This window comes from Mesocricetus auratus, unplaced genomic scaffold (genome assembly GCF_017639785.1).
Source record: "Mesocricetus auratus isolate SY011 unplaced genomic scaffold, BCM_Maur_2.0 Super-Scaffold_100008, whole genome shotgun sequence".
Taxonomy (NCBI): domain Eukaryota; kingdom Metazoa; phylum Chordata; class Mammalia; order Rodentia; family Cricetidae; genus Mesocricetus; species Mesocricetus auratus.
This window is the reverse complement of record NW_024429192.1, coordinates 13421078-13443949: the sequence shown is the minus strand read 5'-3', so window position 1 is coordinate 13443949 and position 22872 is coordinate 13421078.

Here is a 22872-nt window from a genome sequence, read left to right as displayed (position 1 = left end):
AACAAAAGACCCAGGATAGCCAAAACAACCCTGTTCAACAAGGCAATGTCCGGAGGCATCACCATCCCTGACCTCAAGCTCTATTATAGAACTATAGTCCTGAAAACAGCTTGGTATAGGCACAAAAAAAGACAGGTAGACCAATGGAATGGAATTGAAAATCCGGGTATTAACCCACACACGTACGAACATCTGATCTTTGACAAAGAAGCTAAAAATATACAATGGAATAAAGAAAGCATCTTCAACAAATGGTGCTGGCATAATTGGAGCCTGGCATGTAGAAGAATGCAGATCGATCCATGTTTATCGCCATGCAAAAAACTTAAGTCCAAATGGATCAAAGACCTCAACATAAATCCAGCCACACTGAACCTCTTAGAAGAGAAAGTGGGTGGTACCCTTGAACGAATTGGTACAGGAGACAGCTTCCGGAACATAACACCAGTAGCACAGACAGTGAGATCAACAATTAATAAATGGGACCTACTGAAACTGAGAAGCTTCTGTAAGGCAAAGGACACAGTCAGCAAGACAAAAAGGCAGCCCACAGAATGGGAAAAAATATTCACTAATCCCACATCTGACAGAGGGTTGATCTCCAAAATTTACAAAGAACTCAAGAAGCAAGTCTCCAAAACAGCAAAGGACCCAATTAAAAAGTGGGCTGCAGAACTAAATAGAGTTTTCAATAGAGGAGTCTAAAATGGCTGAGAGGCACTTGAGAAAGTGCTCAACATCCTTAGCCATCTGGGAAATGCAAATCAAAACAACTCTGAGATACCATCTCACTCCTGTCAGAATGGCTAAAATCAAAAACACCAATGACAATTTATGCTGGAGAAGATGTGGTGAAAGGGGGACACTCCTCCATTGCTGGTGGGAGTGCCAACTGGTTCAGCCACCTTGGAAATCAGTATGGAGATTCCTCAGAAAAATGGGAATAAACCTACCACAAGACCCAGCAACTCCACTTTTAGGAATATATCCAAAAGATGCCCATTCATACAACAAAGATGTCTGTTCCACCATGTTCATAGCAGCTTTATTTGTAATAGCCAGAACTTGGAAGCAACCTAGATGTCCCTCACCCGAAGAGTGGATAGAGAAAATGTGGTACATCTACACAATGGAGTACTATTCAGCAGAAAAAAAATAATGGAATCATGAGATTCGCAGGGAAATGGATGACACTAGAAGAAACCATCCTGAGTGAGGTAACCCAGTCACAAAAAGAGAAACATGGCATGTGCTCTCTCATATATGGATTTTAGACATAGATCTGGGGAGTGCCAGCCTACAATCCTATGGCCAGAGAGTCTAGGAAACAGAAACTTTTTGTAGTGGCTGATCAAAGAAGAGGCAGACTCCCTTGGTTAAGTACTGAGCTGAACTCAAGAAAGCCAGTAACAGAGAGGGAGGACTGATGATCAAAGTGATTAAGACTGGGCTGGTTTAACCTCCAGAAACAGCTGACCAGACAAAGGTTAACTCTTGAATCCCAGGCATAAGCCTGGGAATCCAGCATGGGACTGATCAAGACCCCCTGAATCTGGGTGTCAGTGAAGAGGCCTAGGGAATCTATTGAGCCTTGGGCAGCAGATCAGTACCCATCCCAAGTATACACACGGACTTTGGACTCCCATAGAACAATGTGAGGTTCACTCTCACCCTGAACTCTTGGGGAAGGGTCTAGGCCCTGTCCTATATGAAATGACAGACTATGCACACCCCCATGGAGGGCCTCACCCTCCCTGGGAAATGAGGGGATAACGGGGGGGGTTTGGGGGGAGGGCACGGGAGGAGGAGAGGGAATGGGAGAAGGACCTGGAACTGACTTGTGAAGCAACCTCGTTTCTTATCTAAATTTAAACTGGAAAATAAAATTTAAAAAAAAAAGGAAAAAATATTAAAAGACAAAAAAAAAGATTCTATAGAGTAGTGAACAGTTCAAACAAAATTTCAAAAAACGAAAAAGGGGGGAGATGTTGGGGCCTAGCCCCACAGGGTCTCTGAATTTTTTGTCAGCTGATAGCCACAGGTGCATCATGTATTCTAGTCCTGGCTTACTACCCCTGCATTGCCCCATTGATATCAACGTCTAGCATGAGGAAAACATGCTCTCTTCCACCTGGGGTTCTACTGTGTTGCAAGACTATATCTGTATATAAAACTGCTCCCTCCTACAAGAGAGAGACCTCTTAACACTTGCAATAAAGATACACACACACACACACACACACACACACACACACATTCTCCTGACAATAAAGACACTTCTTACTATAAACAGCTGGACATCTGTCCTTTCTTTTCTTGATACCTCAGAGTTGCTTGTGGTGCAGGTGCTGCAAACAATGATATGGGAGTGTAAGCCATATAAACCCTTTCCTCCCCAAATTGATTTTTGGTCATGGTGTTTCATTGCAGCAGTAAATCCTAAAACAGACTGGTACCAAGATCCTGGGATATTGATCTGGAAGACCTGATCATATTTTGGAGAGGATTCTGGAAGGACTTTGGAAATTTGTGTTGCATGGTTCCCCAGCCATCTCAGAGACCCCGAATAACACAGGAGACACTATGTTAATTACGAAACTCTTGACCAATATTTGGGGCTTCTTATTGGCTAGCTCTAACTTAATTTATAACCCATTTCTATGAATCTAAGTATTTCACGTGATCCTCTTTTACAGGAGAAGTGTCCAGAGACATGTTACTCCTCTCACATCCTACATAGTGGCCCACTGTGCTTACACCTTGCAGAATCCTCCTTGTCTCCTAGTCTTGCCTATCTTGCTTCCCTGTTGGCCAACAGAGTTTTATCCATCAACCAATAAGAGAAACATGTACAGAAGACATCCCCCATCAACCTTGGACTTGAAAATTCATTGAGGTGTTCTTTAGGAGCGTGGAAGATAAGAATGTTGAGATAAATGCATAAGATAGAGGGTTGGCTTGTGGAATTTCAGAAAGTCTAAAGACACTCTCAGGGCCATCTGCTATTTGAATTAAGATTGTCATTCTGGTCAGCTGAGGCTGAAGAGTCAGCCATGGTTAACAAGAGACCTGCATTAGTGAAGGGAAACCTTTGTGTTACTGGGACAATTGATGCTAGTTATCTGGAGTTAAGCAATTAGATATTATTTAGAGGAAACCAGCATTAGAACTCTTCTTGGTTATCCTGCTGCTGTCCTGTCTTGTAGAAATCCCACAGCTTTGGGTCTGCAGGACCTTTCAATTCACATATTCCAGCAGATCACGGATGGGGTGGATATTGGGATTTGTCAACTCATAAGACCAGTGGTGGGCCTGTGTAATTGCAGAGCTTGTTTTTCTACCTGCTTGCCCTTGTCCTCACCACCAGGATGACCTCTCCTGCATCACACCTTGCAGCAATGAGCAAGGGCCATGCCCAGTTCTCTTTTCATGACCTCAGAATCAGATCCCTCCCACCACAACCACACATTCAGGGAGAGCCCTACTGTGTTGTCCAGGCATGGCATAGGGACACTCTCCAAAATATTGCAACAGATGAAGGGCTGGACTATCTCTCCCTCTCTCATGACCTCAGGACCAGCTATAACACTTACCTCTAGCATTGGTGGGCTGGGGAAGAGGCATCTGTCTCCTGCCCATTCTGACACATGACAGGGGAGTAATGGGAACAGCTCTTACATGCTCACAGTGTCTATGCTGGTTTGTCACACCTCTGTCAATTGTGTTAGCTCTATTGTGTTGTCCACAAGATGTGAAGGGCCTGCTCTCCTTGTGACACAGCTGGTGTCTAGTAGGAGCAGCTTTTCCACCCTTCTAATGTCATTGCCAGCCCTCCTACCTGCCTCAGGTGTTGTTGATGGACAAGGGCTTCTAAGTTGTGTGAAACTAATCTATGCTCTGTTAATAACTATTGAGGGCTTCACCATTATGTAAGAAGTAACATGAGAGAGTATAAGATATACAGAAAGAAGATGAAGGAGATTACACACTGTAGCAAAATCTATAAAAGACCCAGAGACAGATATTGGAGTTCAAGTTTCAAGTTGAAAATCAGAGAAGAAAAGCAGCCAAGCCAGTTGATATTACCTCTACCAAGCTGAAATGGCAATCCTGTTTCCACAAATCATCAGAGGCAAAAGGCTCTGAATTCCTGTCTCCTCCTTATATTTTCTCCACCCAGCCATATCATCCTATTTCTACCTCCCTAGTGTTGAGATTGAAAGCATATGGTCTCAGGTGCTGAGATCACCTCTATGTGAACTGTTTATTTTAGGAATGGATCAATTTTGTGTGGTTAGTGTGGCCTTGAACTAACAGATCTTTCTACCTCTTAATCATGATTCATGGGATTAATGGTGTGTTCCTGGATTCAATGGCTAACTAGTACAGCTGCTTTGCTATTTTGATCTCTAGTGGCTCTAACAAAAAAAAAACAGTATATCACCACAACACACAGCAGTCTTTTTCACTTATGATAATTTGTTCTATTATAATCTTGACTTGAACCTACATAACATTTTCTTTTCTTTCAATGTTATTCTTTCTCAAGCTGGTTTTCATGAGTTGTTACTTATTTAACTTAACATTCATAAAAACAATGCATATTTACACACAATTTAAAAGATTATCCCTTCAAGGAAATAAGAAAAGAACACTAGAAATGGAGTACATTTGAGACTTTAGATAGGTTTTTAAAATGTGTAAGCTGAAGAAAGAGTTAAAGAATATGATAAAAGAGAAGAAATACAATTCAGAGTGACAAGGGATTAGCACAGGTTAAGGAGACAAGGAAGTGGAGCTAATTATTTAACTTACAGGATAAATAAAATCAGTGAAGTGGTAATTTGTCTGATTAAGCACCATTTTCCATTTTAATATTCTATGTAGCTCAAATTAGCTATGTACTGGTTAGACTCATTTGCATTCATGGAAAGAAATCTCAAATTGACTTACTGTTGAAAAGCAATGAGAGTATCCATAGACAAATGCTACTCTCAGTCTCTATCAGAGAAGCTTCCATTTGCAAGGAATGTCAGCGAATGCAGAACTCAAGACTAACCCAAGTGCTGAGAATTGGTGTTGAATCAGTACTCAGATCAAAACAGTATACATTTGCCATCCTTTCTAAGTGTCAAGAAACACTGTAGATGAAAGGTGGAAAGAAACTAAAATTTAAAAGATAGAGAGCCACCTACAGAAATATCATTTCCTTGGCAAGATATAGCCATGGCAAGCATGAACCCAGAGCTCTGAAGACTTCACTGTGTCTGAAAGAAAAGGGAGCCCTTCAACATCAGACAAATATGAAGGGATGACTCTGGGCCCCACATCACTCACTACTTAACCAGTTTAGAGTGACAAAATGAGAGAGGAGCAGCATTGCCCCAGCTGTTTCCCCCAATCTGACCTTACTTCTAAAAGTTGCCTCAATCATTGTTTTTTACCACAGAAGAGAAAAGTAACTGATACAGAAGCTGTTACTAGAGAATTGATTATTGTTTATGGAATCTCACCATGTTTATTTTTAAAACTTTGAAACTTTGGACCAGAACATCATTGGATGATGTTAGCAATCTTAACAGTGAGTCTTAGGAGAAACCTAGACAATAGGGCTTTGGAAAATGGGTTTTACAGGACCAATTCAAAAAGTTTTAGGGGAACAGTACTGTCAACTGGACTGAAGATAGTTGAGACCTCTTTGTGCAAATAGTATGACTGCATTGTGCTCTTCTCCCAAGATTTTTTTTGAGTCCACATATAAAAGGAATAGATTGAATTCTTTGATAGAAGTGATTTTAAGACAGGCTAATAGTGACTCTTGTGTGAGAGAATTAGTGATTACCCTTATACTGAATCCCAATGAGGAAGCGAGGATGAGGAAGGAAGCAGAATAAAGTACTCACTTTGGAGAGAAAAGAGAACAATGATAAGCTGAATATTACAGCTAAGACTTGTGTGGGAAGAGAAGCTACCATTATTAATGGTATTGTCATTAAATACAGGAGAAATCTGCATTGGGGAAAAATGGAAATGTTTGAGTCAGTGCAAGACCTCGACAAGATAACCTTCCAATGTCTGATACACAGCTTACAGCATTTTACACTCTCAAAAAGCAACTTCAATAAAAAATTGTGGATAATGTACTTTAAGGGGTTCAAGTCTACCCTAAAGTGTCAGTCAAATATGGCAGCATAATCCATGTAATTCTGACTTTAGAGTCAAGAAATATTAGGTGTCTTGGAATCTTCCTCTGTGGGAGCAGGGGATGTTAATCCTAGGGATTGAGAATAAGACCACTAGTAGAGTTCAAAGTCAAATTTGAAGCAAGCTTGAATTAAATACTGACAAGGTAGATGAACTCTGGATGCTGCATCTCTTGTTTGCCAGAAAATGGGCACAAGTGGTGATTTACAGGGATTTCAAAAAGCAAAATGCATAACTCACTTTCTCATGAGGTCCAATCAAGAGCATGCACATATCCTGATCTACTTCCTGCCTGTAACCCTCCTGTACTCAATCAGGGGAAGGGGTACATGCTGACATATTAACTGCTCACATGAGAAGAACAACATCTGGTGCAGATGGTTCAAACAATTTGTTTAGTACATTGAAAAAAATGCTTCTTTTTAACTACAACGTACTATAGCCTCCAACATTTCAGGAACTATCTGTCCTTGGGTAAGAGGTTTGGGGATGACAGGCTACTTTTTTCATAGACCTCTTAGCCATAGTAATTAAGACTTAAAAATATAACTTTGTCTTTAATATCCCCATCCAATCTGGTTGTATCCTGAGTGAAATCATTTACTCTGTGATAGGTACATGTTTATATTTGGTTCTAATATCCATCAGTTTAATGGTACCCAGAGAAGAATTATCATATGGTTAAAGCATCAATTATGTAAAAGCCAATAGAAATTAGCAGAAGTAGAAGAGTGAAAGTACCTGTGATGACTGATATAAGAGTTACTATCTAAAGTCCATTTGTATGCCAGGACTAAATACTGGTCTACTATCCAAGGCCCCATAGATTGGTGAGGTCTCCCAAATGGAAGGATGCAGTCAGCCTGGACACATGGGGGAGGGCCTAGGCCATGCCCAGGATAACATGACAAATTTTGAAGATTCCCTATGGAAATCCTCACCCTTCCTGGGGGAGCGAATGGAGAATGGGGAGGGGTGATTAGGGAGCTGATGTGGGGGCAGGGGAGGACGGGAGGGTGAGAGAGCTGGAAATGACATGTCAAGCAACCTTGTTTCTAATTTAAATAAAATAAAAATAGGAAAAAAAGAGTTACAATCTAGTAGGAGCCTGAAAATGATGATTAGAAGAAATTATATACTTCATCTCAGGTTTCCTTTTTTTGCAATGATGTATTTGGTAAAGCAGATTATTTCTAATGAATCCTGAGTGGTTAGTTTAGAACCAAAATTTTTCTCTTAAAGCAAAACAATAACCTGTCTTATACATAGACCATGTTGAATATTCTATCATCTTAAAGAACTATATAAGATAATGAATCTACCTTTTGATGAATCTCAGTCTTTTGGTTTTTAATAGCTACCTTTCCTGGTATGCCAATAAGAACTATAGGTGGCTATTTTGCTCCCTATACCAGGGTGTTTCCTTTTGATTTAACATTTCAGCCTGTTCAGGGACAAGGGTTGATATATTTTCTTCTGTAACTACTTTCTGATGAAACTAGGTCATAGTTGTCACAGCCAAGGAGAACTAGAATTCTAGTCAAAGGCAAGGAGGAAATTTAGGCAATGGGGCATTCATTAGCAGCGTCTGGTTTGCACAGCCAACTGAAGAGACTGGGAACAATCACAGAGGCTGGGCTGGTCCACATTAGCTTTCAGCAGCTTGCAGTCATTTGAAGCAGGTTGTTGTCAGAAGCTGATTACTGAATGGTGTCTCTAAGCTAAGTAGAAATCTGATGAGACCGGTATAGACTAGGGATCAAAGTTAAAAATTAGGAACTTAAAGGAACATATTTCATTTGTAACTTTCAGGCTCATTTTCCTAGTAGTTTGTGGAATTGTGGAAGGGAGAAATCCCAAGACTAAAGGAGGGAGCGATGGAGAGAGGGGTGGAATGGGGGTGGGGGTGGGGTGTCGGATAGGAATAGACAGGTGGGAACACTTACCCTGTACTTATTTGGAGCCCTTTAGACCTCTGAGAGATGGATTCAAGTCTTACTATGACACCCTATGTTTTATGAAGCTTACATGATTTTTAATTTAAAAAGTTTAGATATATTGACATTATCAATCTGTAGTGAAATCCACATTGTAAATGTGGACTCACACATTTGAGCTCTAGAAAAGGCTATAGATGTGGGTTGAAAAGCATGATTTTTTTCTTTGTCCAGAAAGCCAGATATAGATTGGACAAAGATATCTTTAGACTGAGTAGAAGAACCTTGAGAAATTTTCAGTCTTAGACTTGTGACTAAACAATAAGTGGCCAGTACTGTACTGGCTTGTCAGAACTCTATTAACCAACGATAAAACTCTGAACTTTTGAAATCTTAGTGTAAAGTAAAGGGGAAAGAAATCTTAAACTTTTCTCATTTTTACATATCTTATAACTATACACCTTGCATTTATACATCTTAAATCATTTTCTGAGAACCTCCATATTTACTCAAGAATTCACTTCCTCTGTATCACACATAAATAAACCCAGAGATGCCTTTTTTGGTTCTAAATTTGTCACGGATTTTTGATTATTTATGTTGAATAAGCACATAAAAATTTTTTGATAGTAAAAGTATATAAAACACAATGTAAATCCAGAATGGCTATTGTAAGGGTCATTGAGATATTTAGACTTTGGATCTTGTTATTTTAAGTCAATTATTGTTTTATGTTGAATCAAGTAAAGTTTATAAAAATAAGATAAATAAATAACTCATGGTGTTTAATACTATTCGAATGTGAAAACAAGAGGGGAAATTATATCATCAAGTATTTTCAACACAGACTGAAAAAAAATGAAATTACCAATATTGCAAAGATAGAAAAGGGGTGTTATAAGTAAAGAATTAATTGATTCATTAAGTGTCAGAAGAACATTCTTATATTTTCATGTAGTGAGTTAGATTTAAACAGCAAACAAAAAGGACAGTGATTCTGAGCTAGGGATTTTCTTGGCCATCAGAGTAGCTGACAAAATTCTTTTTCTGGAAAGTAAACAACCAAGTCTCTTTAAGTGCCGGGAGAAAGGAACAGAGTGTGTGTAAAATAGCTTATGAATTGGTCTTACCCATCAAATGCCAACCAACTGTTTTGTGATGTTCAATCCAAAAGCACTGATTTTTTTCTATAACAAAAGTAATAGAAGTTGGCATAGCCAGGAATGAAAACAATGTTCTTGGTGATTGAAACTGCTACAAAGTAAAAGTAACAATCTTAATCTTTTCATTGTTTTCCTGGGCATAAATTGGTATAAAGTCCTGACAACCCCTATCTACATTTCTTCAAGGAACTGATTTCAATATATATATATATATATATATATGAAAATATATGAATGTATATAAACCATAGACAAGTGGTGAAGAATGTAAACTACTAACAAGACAATATTTAGATAAATCTACATCACATAAATTATACAGCTTGAGGATATTCACTCTTAAGTTTGATGTCCTCATAAACAATGCAAATGGCAACTAATTGCTATCATATTATTATTTTATTCTGCTTTCTACTAAAATAAAACTAAAGTTGATTACAATTTATTGTAAATATCTTTGCTAAAATTTTAGCTGATTTTTTAAATGAAATACCTTAGTGACCTAACACAGACCGAGATAGACAAATGCCATTTGTGTTCTCTTTTTCGTGGATGCTAGAACTAGATATTTAGATGCCAGTGTTTAATTTGGAGTACTACAAAATACCAAGAAAATTAACAGGGAACAAAGAGGGATGGTAGGGGAAACAAGAATACCAGACAAGAGAATAATGATCTCAGTTGTTATGAAGGCATTATAAGAAAAATGGTTGGAGGAATTATAGGAAGGGAAGCAATACAGAATGAACATGTCACTTCTAGTTTCTCTTAATTTATTTAGAAGCACTCTTATTTACATATCCATTCCCCCATTCCCTTGCTTCTCACCGACTCTCACAACCCATTCCCGCAACCACTCCCCAGGGATAGTGATGCCTTCCATGGGGATCATCGTCTATCACATCATTTTGGGGAGGGTCCAGGTCCTCCTTCCAGTAGCTGGGCTACAATAGTATCCCTCGATTGGGAAAGGGCTCCAAAAGTCCATTTGTGTTCTAGGTATAAACACTGGCTCCACTATTAGAGGTCACATAGACTGCCTTGGCCTCATAGCTGGCACCCACATTCAGAGGACTTGGTTCAGTCTAATGTTGGTTCCCCAATTTTATGACTAGGGTCTCCGTGCTCTCATTAGGTCAGGCCAACTGTTTCTATAGGTTTCTCTAGCACCTTCTTGGCTCCTGTGCTCATCTCTCCTTCCTCTCCATAACTGGATTCCGGGAGTATGGCTCAGTGTTTAGCTGTGGGTGAATGTTTCTGCTTTGGTCAGCTACTGGGTGAAGGCTCTAGCAATGGTAACCAAGATAGTCATCAATCTCTTCATAAGTGAAGGGCATCAAAGGCAGCCATGCTAGCACTGCCTAGATTCTTATTTGGGGTCATTTCTGTGGATCCCCTAACTTTTCTCCTGTGCCAGACCTCTCTCCAAACCTGTACTGGCTCCTTCTATCAAGACATCTTTTCCTTGTTCTCCTCTATTCCTCCCCTGTCTCAATCCTCCTGTTCTCCCAGATTCCCTTCTCCTCCTCTCCCCTTACCACCTCCTCATCTCTTCCTGCATTCTCCCAATCTGCCTCCCAATGGCTGGGATTGAAGGCTATTTGTTTGGCTTACTTCACATAGCTAAACAAATTAGAATTCTTAAATCATTGAGGTTTTGAAGTTAGTTTAAAGATATTGGGTACATTTGTTCACATTCAGGTATATTTTATGTGACTTCTATGAAAATACCAAAATAATCATTTATTATTTAAATATGCTGAAATCTTATGATTGGTTGGATGGAAAGTGATTTTTATTTTATAAAGTTTCAATAAAATTCAGAGAGAAATGTAGGTAGTACACACCAAATGCCAATGTCTTTTTTTTCTTTGGTTTTTCTTTGTAGCATTAGAACCTATCCTGGCACACGCTCTGTAAATCAGGCTGGCCTGGAACTCATAGAGATACACCTGCCTCTGCCTCCCAAGTTCTGGGATTAAAGGCATGCACCACTAGCACTCAACCTGAAAATATATTTATCTCTATTATACAAATATCTATTTTCACTTTAGTTACAATATCTCAAAGTCCTAAAAAATCTATTTTACTTATTTCAACTTATACATAAATAAAATGGCTGCTGAGACAATTTTACACGGAGTGATGTTTTCCCTCAAAGTGAACAAATATATAAACATTAATATACACTGAAATAGAAGTAAAGGAAACTCTGAATAGAGAGAATATAATTCAAAGGATTCTAGTAAGTGATTGTAGTGGTTCTTTGCTTATTTGCAACTTGATTGGACTTGGAATCAACCATAAGATACATCTTCTAGTGTGTGAGGGATTGTGTATAGAGTTGCAACTGAGCTGAGACTCTCCGTGACTGTGAGAATCATCTCAATGGTAGAAAGAGGATGATTCTAACTGAGTAACAGCATTCATCACTCTCTAGGCATCTTGACTTGATACACAATGTGGTGTTTTACTCCCACCATTGAATTTCATGCCGCATACTGTTTCTCGCCAAACTACGAGTTCAAACTGTCCCTTCTCCACTTAAGATGTTTTTGCCAGGTATTTTGTCAGAGCGACAGGAATAGAAAATAATACAAAACAAAAATGGTACCAAGAAATGATATTTTTGCCGTGAGAATTCTGCCCACGCTGTTCTTAGCCTTTTGATCCTGTGTGGTAAAAGAGGAAGAGTTTGGAGCTGTGGTTAGAAACTTGGAAGACCAGAATGAAGATTGAAACCTAGAAGTCTCAAGAGATTTCAATAAGGAAGAAGCACTGTGTTGAGAACTGGACTAAAGGAATTTGTGTTCTCCTTTGGATTGAATCCTTTCATGTTTTGTAAATTTGAATAATACTTAATTCAAAGATAACACATTAAGAATTTTTGTGGGAAAGCTTTCAAAACTGCATGAAGTCTATAGTTACTGAGCATAGTATTCTCTGCGAGCTCCACAATGAAAGAACAAAAGAATAGGAAAATTAAAATGTGATTTGGGTGAAGAAAAGAGAGCATTTGATGATGCAGAGTGGATAGGTGCAGAGAAAACTGTGGTCACTTGTTCATGGTTCGCAACAATAAAATGAAACCCCAGGCTCATAACTGAACCAAAGACTTGAAAGACATGAAGCTAAGGAAGTGGTGTTTTCCCTTCTGCATTCTGGTGTTATCTTTCTCTGATATTTTCTTACTTTTTTCCTATTATCCCTTTTGGATTGAGAATGATTCTTCATACTGAGTATTACATGTGTTGTATATATATATTTTATTGCATGTTGTTTCCTATTAGAAGATTTAAATATAGCAGATTGACAGAGTCAGGAGTTCTGAAAAATACTGGATTTGGGAAGATCTACTTTATGAGAAGAATCTAAAAGTTCGGAGTTTAGGAGCAATTATGCAATTATGTATGTTCTAAAGTGATGTGTTACATTGTCAAGCAAGTTAAAAAGGAACTGTTTTCACTTGCAAAGGCTAAACATCATTCTCAAACTAAGTGTATTTGGAAATTCTTGGGAGACACACCTCTTATAAAGTCTATGAGAGCATTACCAATGAGCTTATGCTGAAGAGGAAAAACCCTTCAATTTTTGTGGGCTAGAAACAGTGGAATGATAAAAAGAGAGAAAAAATAATTTTAACTGAGAATCAGCATTTACTTTTATGCTTCCTGAAATCAGCCATTTCACACAGTTGATCACATATATCATGGACTGCTTCCCCTGAGACTTCCAACCAAAAATATATTTCTGTCCTTAGGCTTCATGGTTCAAATATTATATCAAAAATGATGAAACTAATACATGGAAAAGTAGAATGGATACTATGCATATATTATTATAGCTGTATTTTATGTAAATGTATATAGAAAGAGATGTATATGCTTTGTGTATGAATGTATGTAAACTTTCCTGCTTTTCATTATATGTTTCTCTCTTACTTTTAAAAAAATCTGTAAGCTAAGGATTGATGATTTAGGAAAGATGATAGTGCTGACAACTTTTGAGGATATGAATTCCCATTAAGTTTAACGTATTCTCTGAACACATGGCCACTGACCCTGGGCCTGAATGATAGCTCAAACTTTCCTGAGCCTTGACCACACATTTCTGTGACAAATGGGACAGATTCTACAAACTGCTTCACACAAACACTTTTAGATTACTTGTGCTTACCTGCAGAGATGAAAGATCCATTTTTCTTCTAATCCTTAAGGATAAAATGCATTACACTTTCAACTTCTCCTCCAATCAGTACCATTTTTCCCCTTGTGAGTGAATGGTTTTGTGGAGTCTTTTAGTCATTATAACCACTGGCTTATGAAAGTTTCATTGCAATCCTGCCTTCTATAATTTCATATATCCTTCAACACAGCAGTGTAGCTTTCTATAAATAGTAAGTTAAGTAGTCCAGGATTGATTTCTTATTATCGCTACTTAAATGTATATGTTTTAATATAAATATTATGTCTCGATAGTTCTACATAGAGAGAATGAAAATATTATTGATGTTGAAGTATTCATATGTAATTTTTATAAAAGTAAGGGCTTTATTTTTATGAAACTGTCAAAGTAGTTACATTGAAAGGACATTATAGGTTTTTCATGTTAGAGTCCATGGCTTATATAGTACTGTATCCTGGCAATTACAATTATACTCTTTCCGGTAACTGCCATTATATACTGTTTCTGATAAGGGTATATAAAATCAAATTGCCTGCAATAAACTTGATCAGCCTTAGTATTGCTGTGACCCCTCTGAACCTTGGAAGAAAAAGAACATTCTCTATGACCATACTCAAGTAAACTCGACTTAGTAAGTAAGCACTGGTGCTTATAATAAATAATTGCTTTTGTACCAATATGGATTATGTGTTACCTCCAAAGGGAGACTCATACTAATATATATGATCATGGTGTTACTGATCTAGAAGCAAAGATTGCTTTCTCATGCTGGACTTTAATTTTAGGTGAATGACAAAGTTACTTAACTCAATGAGTATCAGGTAACTGATGAACAGGAGGAAATTAAATGACGGCTCCACCACGGTGAAGAAGAGACTGTCTGGAAGATAGAACATCCCTTATAGCATCTCTTAGTGTTGTCACAGTCTATGATTAAGACCAAGGGGAAGCTACAATCCTATTTAGGCTGGGCTACTAGGTTTTAGTCACCCTACTGATGTGAGGGTGACATTTTTACTTTACTAAAGTAAAAAGGAACAAGGAAGAGAAACTGAGAGCAAGGTACAAAAATTAAGAGAGGAATTCTTATTTGAGTGACTGGATAGGGAGAGAGCAGTGTGAGTGACCATAAGCAACTGTTCTCAGGAAAAAGTTGTGAAAATGTCCTTGAAGGTGAGGACAACACTTATGCAGAAGAACATTTGTGAGAGTGGCTTCATGGGGTGGGCCCTTTGGGCTTTGTGTCTCATTAAGAAGATAGGTTTTTCACTCCATTGTCTTTCCATGCTTCGTTTTCTCCTCTCCCTTTTGACCGTAAACTGTAAAGCAGGATGCCAGCCTCCTGAATACAAGGCTTTATTGCTTGCAATGAAGGGTTCTATGACATTGCTAAGACACACAGGAAGCCTTCATTTATGTAAGATAATGTTTTACCTTTTTAAATAGAGGATGCCATGCACAAAGTTAGTTCATAACCCGTTCTGAAATACTGCTTTTGACTTGTCACAAATGGTGTCCAATAACAGATGACTACCAAGGACCTTCTCCCCTTTCCTTCCTGCTCAATGTTAGTCAGTCTCAATCACACATAAAGCCCTTAATGAAGTCTCTGACTGAACATGGTACTGTTTGTAGGTGTTGGTTATGAGTATCAACTACAATCAACTACAACAACTGAAATGGTTCTCAATTGAGTATAATGCTTGTTGTACAGGTGGGTAGGTTTCTTTCCTTTTTATTAATTTTTTCAAACTTTATTTTTGGCATGCAGGTTTATGTATGTGCTTACATGGGATGGAGTAGAAATTGACATTGCCTAGTGTATTTCTCAAATGTTACTCACTTTAATCTATTCATATTTGGTCTTTTATTAAATCTAGATTTCTCAAATTTGATTCACCTAAGTAACCAACAAAGCTATCCCAAGGCTGTCCCATCTCTGCTTCCTAAGCACTACCGTTACTGGTGGGATTCAATTACTACTCAGCAATTATTTGGGTTCATGGGACTGGAATATGGTCCTCATGCTTGCACAGCAGGGGCTTATATACCCACAAACCTCCACAGCCCTTTTTGTCTTTCTGTTCATTGTTTTGTGTGTTTGTGGATGCCTTTGTGTATTCACATATTTGTTATACCTAATAAATACTGTTGCTTACTTCCTGGGATAGTTAATTTCAAGGGTAAACCTGAAAGTCTGTAGAATAACCTAGAGGTCACACCTCTGGAAATATCGGTGAGAATATTTATAGAGATCATTAAATAAGTCACTAAGACCCAGTATGATTGACACACTATCATGGAATGGGGACAAGACTGAATAAAATGAGAAATTACATGCAACTCCAGCTTTCATTTCCTGCTTCCAGATCTCAGGGGAAGTCTGAACAACCACGTCAGTCTCCTGCCGCCATGTTTACCTGACAAAGTGGACTGCATCCTTAAAGCATGAGCAAATTAAAATCTTCCTCTCTGAAGCAATTTTAGTCAGATGCTTTAATCACAGCAATGAGAAGAGTAACCACGTCAGTCTCCTGCCGCCATGTTTACCTGACAAAGTGGACTGCATCCTTAAAGCATGAGCAAATTAAAATCTTCCTCTCTGAAGCAATTTTAGTCAGATGCTTTAATCACAGCAATGAGAAGAGTAACTGACATAAAAACTTTTAATAAGGACAGGGGCTACTGACTTCGCTAATCCATATGGCTCATAACACAGAATATGTAATACACATGAGCTTCCAAACGAGTGCAATTAACCCTACAGCATTAGAGGATTTTAGTAAAATATGTTGCTTGTGACCCATGTGACCCAATTTCTTTTTGTTTCATTGTAGAATTCATTTCATAGTAAACATATATATGCATCTTCTTTTGAAATATCACCAATATTCTTAAAGTTTTCACATTATCAGTTTCAGTCATTTATTGTTCAGGAAAATTATTTTTAATGCAGAAGGCAGTAACTAGTATGGGGAAAATTAGGTATTTTTCAGTCCTTTGAGTCTAACGTTATGATCAGAGTGTTTGAAAGTCCGAAAAGATGTTACAGAGAGTACTGCAGAAATCCTTCTAAAAAGAAATGTTCTCAGTTAACTAAAGGAGTGAAGAATGGAATCCCTAAAGCATAACACTACAAAGACTTCCTATTTCACTCTGAGACTATCTTGAGTCACACATAAAAGCAAAAAAACCTTTTATCAGTCTTGTTTTGGTTGACAGTTAATATTATTAAGCAAGAGAAAGTAAACAACAAATGCATAGTTTAAAAAAAACACAGCAAAAGAAGAGATGATTCTTTAAATTAAATTTATGAATTCCTTTATAAATTCTCCATAAGACTCTGAGAAAGTTATAATAGGAATATATAGATAAAATGTATGTTAGAAAAAATAGAGTATAACTTCACTACAGTAATGGATCAATAGTGCCATCTATTGCTTCTGATATATCCTCTAAACGTAATTTTATGTGGTAATATAATGAAGGTGTATTTCTATGTCTTTGTTTTAAAATATTTCACATATTCTAAAAGTCATAAAATCAGTGGCCCAAAGTTAAGCTTCAGAATATGTTACATATACACACATCTATTTATTGAATACTAAATTGATTATATTTAACCTTCAGAGGAAGCTTCTTGTTAGCAGGATTTACACTGTTCTACAAAGTTTTATGTCTTCTATCTATACTATGTGAACTATGCATGAATACTGATTACAAGCTATTCATACACCATTTAAATGGTATTTAGTTTAAAATTTTAATGAAGTTGCATTATCATGTGCGTTTGGCCGTGGTTTTATACAAGTGTTGCTTGAAGGAAAGTAAGTAAATATAAGATATTTCCAAAACCTTTTTAATAAATGTGTTCCCCTAATTCTGAAAATTGCAGTATTGCTTGCTTGAGGTTTTATTTTGGCTTATCTTTTATTCTAAAGGAGGTAAATTATTATAGTTAAGATTAGTCCAACTTCTAAAGTTCTTTGCAACTAAAGATATTCCTTCATACTGAAACAATGGATGCTAAAGCATAATGAAACTATTTCCTTTGTACTAAAATAAAAGACAACCACTAATGAATGAAATAAAAATAGTGTAAGAGTTACTTCTAGAAGTCTAGCTTTATGAAAAACACAATTTTTAAATGTGGACAAGATGTCAGGAGGGAAATAGAGTCAGGAGAATTGCAGAACACTTAGAAACAGGGACTGGAAGAACAATCTGAGCAGTATACATAAATCGTACAAATGTATGAAATCTTCAAGTGACTATCACAAATGATATTTATAACAAAAATAGTTCCAAAAGAATAACATAGTCATAGGTTCAGGTTGTGTGCATATAAAAAGAGAAGGTATCAGATGGACAAACTTCAATAGATCATACCTACAGAAGGAATAATTACAATTGCATAGTGTAGGCCTTTCACCATTGTTGTTACTGAGTAAGATTTACCTTTAATAAAATGTCCAATTTTACTGTTTTTATTTCTTTGTAGTACAAAACAATTGACCATTATAATCAACATATATATCAGCTCTGTCTTTTGAGAGATTCCCTTTCTAGAGTTGTACCCAACCTCAGTTACTCAGTCCTATTGCATTGCAGTTCTCAATTTGACATAGCCAACTTAAAATCCTGCAAGTAAATTTACACAGTCCATAGTATTTGTCCCTGCTGCCTTTCACTTAATACACTAAACATGAAATCAATTAACACTATTGTGTTGATTATTGATCTATTAATAGCATCCCATGCATGTGAATGCAATTTGATATTTTGCCCCCTCATAAGGTACACTTATATTTTCAGAGTTCTAATATATTAGTAATAATATTGGTATAAGAATGTCCATGCTATTACATTTTGTTAACTTGAATATAGCACAAACTATTATCTTCTTGGAAGTGGATCCTTATGAGAAATGCCTACATCAGATTCTCCAAAGTCAACTCTGTGGGTCTTTATCTTGATTAATGCTTTATATGTGAGGGTCCAGACCACTGCAGGTGATACTACCCCCAGGCACACAGTCCTGGATGGCATAAAACACAGAGTGCAAACCATGAGTAGCAAGCCAGTAAGCAGTATTCCTCCATGGCCTCGGTTTCAGTTCCAGAGACCAAGTTATTTGCATTGAGTTTATGGATTAACTGCCTTCATAATAAACTATAACTATCAGTGGAAACAAGTCATTTATTCCCCAATTTGCTTTTCTTCATAGTGTCTTATCACAGCAAGAGAAAGCAAAACAGGAAATATAGTAGTTCAAAGTGTGGTATGAACAGTGCTCCCTGTTCCACACGAAGAAACATCTATACTGAGTACTGACTCATGCAGTTAGTATGCACTCAGTTTGTAGACAGACTCTCACCTCATGCAAAGATCAATTCAAAGTGTTTTAGATACTTTAATGTAAAGCCTGAAGTTTGAGTGTACTACAGAAAAACAAAAGAAACACCCCAACAGGATAGTTGTATGCAAATACTCTCTGAAGAGAAATACAACAACTGAAATTGCAAGAATTAACACATAGCATTGCATTAAACAAAACTTTTGCACATGATAAAAAATAAAATAGTCAAGAATAACAGCAAGAGAGTGGAAAAAAACTTTGATGCCTATACATTTGGCAAGAAAGCAGTATCTAAAATATATAAATCATGTAAAATATAAATAAAACCAGTGATCCAACTAATAATTTGGAAACAGAGACACTATACTTAGCCATAAAGATCATTACATCTCTTTTTGTTTCGAATGGTTATTGCAAAGAAAACAAAGAAATGATAGAAGCGATATGGGGAAAAAGAAATCTTTATACAGAACTTATGAGGTTATAAATTAGCAAAGCTACTATAGAAATCATCATAGATAATATTTTATAAACTAAAATGTCCCTAACATATTCATAAACCATGCCACTCCAGGAAATATGTCTGAAGTAATCTATCTATATTATGTACCACATGGTAATCTTTATTGTTACCCTATTCACAATAAAGTAAGTCATCTGCCTAAACCATCATTAACTTAAGTGGACATTGAAAATATAGAATGTATATACAATGGGGATTTAATCAGCCACATTTTTCCTTTCCTTTTCCCTGAGTTGAAGTCTGTATTGATTTCAATGTAAATTCATCAGATAGATTCTATTTTCTTATCCAATATGTTAATATTGGGTATTATTCAGTCAGAATTTGTTAATATTGAGAACTATCGCTAAACAAAGTTTCTTGGTTCCCGTTAATTTTTTTATGGTGTAGTATTTTTCATCTTTATGGATTTATTTGTCTTTTATTTCTTCATTGTGTTTTCCTGGGTGGGGTTAATCTCTTCAAACTAAACTATTTCCTTTTAGTGCCTTATTTAGAGCTCAACTGGCACATGGATACTGATTAAATTTGGTTTTATTGTGGGATATTTTCTTTATCTATTGTGATTAATAGTTTTGTATGGCAGATTAGTCAGGGTTGGCATCTTTGGTATCTTAGAGTTTGCAGGACATCTATTCAGGACATCCTGGCTTCTAGCGTATCCATATAGAATTCAGGTGTTATACTAATGGGTTAAGCCATTTTGTGTTTCTTGTTCTTTTCCTGTGCAGTGTTTATTATTCTTTTGTTTCACCCAAAATGATATGATGTTTATTAAATGCATTCTAAAGCTAGAGTAGAAGACGCATGAGAATAGGATTTAACATTATACATATTTAAAGCTATACTGTGAGAAGGTAAAAATGTTCCACTGTCTGTCCAAGCCCTCTAACAATGTTAGTGAAAGTGACTATGAGAAACTTCAGTGTATCTAGCCTAAAAGATAGTGCATTGACTACATGCATGCATGTTAAAATTCTATATAACTTCTAGCTTTTAATTGAAATCTATTTTGCTTGTTTTGTCTTTTCATCCTTTGTTATTATGACATATTTGTATTTGGTTGTAATCATGTTTTGTCTATTACTATTTTTCCAATTTAAGATAACACTAAAAACCACAAATCACCACACAAAAAAGGAAAGGTAATAAGCCATTTACTGAATATTTGTTCTCCTTTCACTTTCAAGTTTTACGTATATAAAATGAAATTAAAGTTTTCTATAGAACCAACTCTTATTTTAATAAAAATATTACATTAAACGAAGCATTCATTAAGTGTCAGATTGATTAAGATCTGACATCCTCTGAGATATTGTTGAGTACTTATTACATGAGGTAAAAAGCAATCTAATTAAAATTATAAAACCAAGTAAAGTCACACAAAAAGAATGCCAAGTGAATCTTATTATTTAACATACTGAATTCTACCTGTTTCAAAGAAGAATCTTCAATTTTACAAAGAGAGATAAAAGTCTCATTGGGTTCTAAATTCTCTTTGGTTCTACAAATCCCAGTTTTCTCATATGAATGGGTTGTAGTATTAAATAAAAACTGCCTCTCAATAGAAACTATGACCTTTTTTTAAAACAAAATAATTTTGGTTAATGAATCATATGAAATCATAGTGATTAAACCACAGAGCCACAAATTAGTTAACTAAATGACCACTATAATACATTTATGCATGTATGACTATGATAGATGGTAGACAATAGATATCAGAAAATGAAATAGATATTTAAATGAAAGGATAGTTAAATTATAGATATACAGATAGATACAGAGAGACAGACAGGCATACAGCTAGATATACATATAGATGATGGAAAAGGCAGTTTGATAGGATAGATAGGTAGCATGTAAATAGAGAAGATTAGTTTTTTTAACATAGCAGAAAACCTGTAATTCACAAGTTAATATTTTAAATGTTTCATATTAATAATTGGTAGTTTACAATTTTATGATAAGATAAATAAATTTGAGTATATGGGATTTACACTCACAATAATTCAAAGCTAATGATGAGATTCTTTTTCATAAAAAAACTCCTGATGACTTAGAGGCTTTATCTTACAAGGAATACAAACTAGTCTCATCCTTAGATTTACCCTTCATACAAACTGTATGGTACACATAATTAATCACAAACAATCAACATGCTAAATATTTAAGTCCAAACATTATGGGAGAAGCTTTTAATTGTTTGACAAAAAAATTTAAAGTATTTCCATGTTATTCTTATATTCAATTTCCCAACCCATTAAAATGATACCAGCCAGTTGGGAAGGAATCATGGCAATCCTATTTTTATGTTTACTACTACAAGCCTAATTGAAGTATGAACCAAAGTAATATAGCAATAAAGTCTACTAAGGGTATATTGTTAAAAGTAAAATATCAACTTCTGTCTATTAAAAAAATGAACAATTCTCTCCCCACAATAACAATGTGAACCAAAAGTTGTATTATACTTGTTTACTTTATTAGAACCAATAACCAAATTACGTATTTAAGCATTACTATTTTCTATAGAAAAATTATCCATCAGAAGAATGATTTTTTACTATGTATATGTTTTATCGCTACAGACACAGAACCTTAGCTATGCAATAGGCTTTTTGTTAAACATTTCTAAATTACATTACAAGAAATGCCATTTCATGTTAATTGTGAAATTCAAAGTCTACTGAAAAATTAAGTTTAAAAAAATGAAATATTTTTGCAAGTAGCTTGGATATGTCCACATGGTAGCTTTGAGATACACTCCCTGGGACATTCCTTCTTCGTCTTACTCAATTTTGGATATATCAAAAAAAGTGGAGACTGTGACCAATACCATGTAGGACATTTTGGGGATATCTTTGTTTAGGTAAACAATTTTTTTAATGAAAGGCTATTTTTGATGGTATAATTGTGATAGCAATTGCAAAATTGCAGTAATTTGTAATTTGCTCGCTTCTAGTGAGCTCCACATGTCAACAACCAGAGCCACAGATTATTTATATTTGTGCTATCATTTCCTTTGTTTTTATGTTGTTTTTAGTTCCCCAGAGAGCATGTTCTTTCCAGTCAGAAGAACTTAATTTAATGCAAGATAATTGGAATGTGTAGCTCTTTTCTTTGTAAAATATTTATGAAAACTACATAGGAAATACTTTACTGTATTGACAAAAGAGAAAATACCTCTCAGTTAGATGAACCATATCCACAGCCATCTCCTTAATGAGAGAATGAATATTTTATGCAAAGTAGCTAATTTTCTATAAAAACTAGAACATAGGTGTGTGTCAAAAAATAAGGCTAAGCCAACTGAAACCAGACTTGAATTCAGCCTTACTTTTGTTATAACCATGAGCCTCTGAAGATTAAACTGTGAACCATAGTCTATATGTAGATGATCTTGATATATTTACCCTAAGTGTGTAACAGAAATTATAGATGTGGTCATCTGTGACAGCGCTTTTCTTTATGAAGCAACTGCACTCTTCAGGTAAGGAT